A 3,909-nucleotide genomic window follows, 5' to 3' on the forward strand; every position below is an offset into this window, starting at 1 on the left:
CTAAATTTAAATGTAATTTATAAGTTTTTATATAAAAAAACAGTGTTGTAAATTATGAATAATAATAATAATAATAATAATAATAATAATAATAATAATAATAATATATTAGCCTGATTATGCTAGTGCTAATCCTAATGTTGTAGTGACTATTAATTAGGTTACGATCGATCTTTAGATTTCTTTAGATGGTAATTATTATCACTCTTTATAGAGGAAGAAGAAGAAAACGCGGTTAATCAATAAAACATCCTAAAAGAAAATTTCAACATGCGTGTAGTAATTTTTTGGATCCGTATTGCAAGTTGCTATCCCATTGAAAAAATTTCAACCTATATTTGACCCCTAAAATTAATAGCTATAGTTCTTTTGGATAAACATAAGATTAGAGTTTTCTAAAGTGAAACCTAATTGTAGCAATATATTGGAAAATAATACGTTATTTTAAGTATAAAAAGTTTCGTACCGTCGTCACATCACAATCATTCATAGGACTAACTTTAAAGATAATTTTAATTAATGATAATATATATCTATTGATCTAACAATTGTGACTGAATGACAACGTAAAAACTTTTTACCTGACAATATATATAAATAAAATTTTATATTCTAAATTTAAATGTACTTTATAATTTTTTTTTAATAAAAAAATAGTATTGTAAATTATGAATAATAATAATAATAATAATAATAATATATTATTATTATTATTATTATTATTATTATTATTATTATTATTATTATTATTATTATTATTATTATTATTATTATTATCCTGATGATGTTAATGCTAATGTTGTAGCAACTATTAATTAGGTTACAATCGATCTTGAGATTTTTTATGCCTTAGAGAAACTACACAAATGATGTTTTCAAATCTGAAACTTCAGAGCTGTACATGAAGTTAACTTCACAATTGTATGTAAAATTTAGACGGTAATTATTACCACTCTGTTTATAGAGAAAGAAAAAAAATGTAGTTAATCAAGAAAACATCCTAAAAGAAAATTTCAACATGCATGTAGTAATTTTTGTGATCCGTATTGCAAGTTAATATCCCATTGAAAAATTCTCAACCTATATTTGAGCCCTATAACTACAGTTCTATTGGACCAACATAAGATTAGGGTTTTCTAAAGTAAATTCCTATATATAAATTAATTCCTATATTCTAAATTTAAATGTAATTTATAAGTTTTTTTTATAAAAAAAATAGTATTGTAAATTATGAAAATAATAATAATAATAATAATAATAAAATAATAATAATAATGTTGTAGCAACTATTAATTAAGTTACAGTCGATCTTGAGATTTCTTATTCCTCATACGAACTACACAAATGATGTCTTCACAGTCATTGGAATTATTTTCTCTGTGCAATTTTGTTTCAAAATCGTTAATAATCTATGTTCTTTAAAAAATTATTTTCAATAGGAATAACATCAAAACTATTTACTCCATCTATTTTTAACATTTTACCACTATTCTGCTTCTCGTTCTTCAAAGCTCAAAGGAAGGTGATAGATGATTTGGAGCATATTCAAAAAAGGTTTTTTTTAGGGTGCTGGTTGGAAAATAAGAATAAAAATTGAGTAAGTTCCAAGAAGGTTTGTGTTGGTTTTTGAATTTCGAAAAAACCTTTTTAAAAATAATTTATGTCACCTAAAATATTATTGGGTTAAGTCGTAGACTAAGTCGCTCTGTTTAAGACGTTTTGAGGCACTGCCCAAATTGTGCAAGGCAGACTATCAACCACGAAATCCCCAGGATAAAACAGCTCAGGTACTTTGTATCGGAGTTCTACTGCACTGTAGAAAGCCGTACTAGAATTACACCCTCAATATGGCAGTCGTAAGACTGCCACTCGTAATATGACACTAAGACCACTCAGAAGAAACATAAGAGAACAGTAAGAAGGGTGAGAAGTGAGAAAAACCTTAGATACGAAGTACTTTTTGTGTGATTTTCCAACTGAGGAGAACCCTCTATTTATAGAGGAAATCCGCAACTAGATCTGAGAGAATCAGAGGTCTATCAGAACGTGTATTTATCAACAAATCCATCGGGTTTTAGTTTCTTTTTCAAAATCCATTTACAACATATTGGTTTGCAATCAGAAAGCAAGTCTACCAAATGTCAGGTCTTGTTAGATTCTAGAGAATCCATTTCATCGTTTATAGCTTCTTGCCATAGATCTGCATCCAATGATGACAGAGCTTCTTTAAGATTTGCAGGATCCTCTTCTAAATTATAGGTCATGTATGTTGGTCCATAATCTTTAACAACTCTTGCTTTCTTACTCCTTCTAGTTTCTGTTTTGTCTTGTTTGTTGCTTTCGGTGCTTGTTGTCACAGGAACTTGACTAGGTCCGTTGCCCCCACTATTTCTCGATTTGAAAGGGAGTTTATTTTCATAGAAGTCAACATCATTTGATTCTACGATCACTTTCACATTTAGGTCATAAAACCTATATGCTTTGTTTTTTACTGCATAACCAATGAATACACATTCATATGCTCTACTTATGAGTTTAATTTGCTTCGGATCGGGGATTCTGACATAAGCCAGACAACCCCATGTTCGAAGATAAGACAAGTTGGGATGCATTTTCTTCATTATCTCATAAGGAGATGTTTTGCTTTTACAATTATGAACTATATTCAAAACATAGCAAACAGTCAAAATAATTTCCCCCACCAGTGAGATGCAGCATCAGAGATAAGCATAATAGCAACAATTGATTCAGTAAGAGTTCTATTCTTTCTTTCAGCTTTACCATTCATTTCAGGTTAATACGGTGCAGTAGTTTCATGTATAATTCCTTGGGTTTTATAAAACTCATTAAACAAACTGGAATCATACTTTGTTCTTCTATCACTTTGAAATCTCTTAATCTTTTTACTAAATTGATTTTCAATTTCAGTTATAAAGGTCTTAAACATATCAAGCGCTTCACTTTTATTTTTCATAAGATATACAAAAGTAAAGTCAGAGCAATCGTCAATAAAAGTGATGAAATAACATTTTCTATTTCTGGTTAGCGTTCCTTCAAGTTCACATATATCAGAGTGTATTAAGTCTAGAGGTTCAAATTCTCTAACTACTGATTTATGTGATCTCTTTGTTATTTTAGCTTGATTGCAAAAATCAAAATTTTTCGAAATCCTTTGGAGATAACTTTGGAATTAAGCCTAAATTACTTAAGTTTGAAATTACACGTTTGTTCATATGCCAGAGTCTAGCATGCCAAATATTAAAATCACACAACATGTAATTAGAAGGAGACCTCCAGTCAAAACTAGATCTGAGAGAATCAGAGGTCTATCAGAACATGTATTTATCAACAAATCCATCGGGTTTTAGTTTCTTTTTCAAAATCCATTTACAACATATTGGTTTGCAATCAGAAAGCAAGTCTACCAAATGTCAGGTCTTGTTAGATTCTAGAGAATCCATTTCATCGTTTATAGCTTCTTGCCATAGATCTGCATCCAATGATGACAGAGCTTCTTTAAGATTTGCAGGATCCTCTTCTAAATTATAGGTCATGTATGTTGGTCCATAATCTTTAACAACTCTTGCTTTCTTACTCCTTCTAGTTTCCGTTTTGTCTTGTTTGTTGCTTTCGGTGCTTGTTGTCACAGGAACTTGACTAGGTCCGCTTCCCCCACTATTTCTCGATTTGAAAGGGAGTTTATTTTCATAGAAGTCAACATCATTTGATTCTATGATCACTTTCACATTTAGGTCATAAAACCTATATGCTTTGTTTTTTACTGCATAACCAATGAATACACATTCATATGCTCTACTTATGAGTTTAATTTACTTCGGATCGGGGATTCTGACATAAGCCAGACAACCCCATGTTCGAAGATAAGACAAGTTGGGATGCATTTTCTTC

The sequence above is a fragment of the Cicer arietinum genome, chromosome 4 (genome assembly GCF_000331145.2).
Source record: "Cicer arietinum cultivar CDC Frontier isolate Library 1 chromosome 4, Cicar.CDCFrontier_v2.0, whole genome shotgun sequence".
NCBI classification, from domain to species: Eukaryota; Viridiplantae; Streptophyta; class Magnoliopsida; order Fabales; family Fabaceae; genus Cicer; species Cicer arietinum.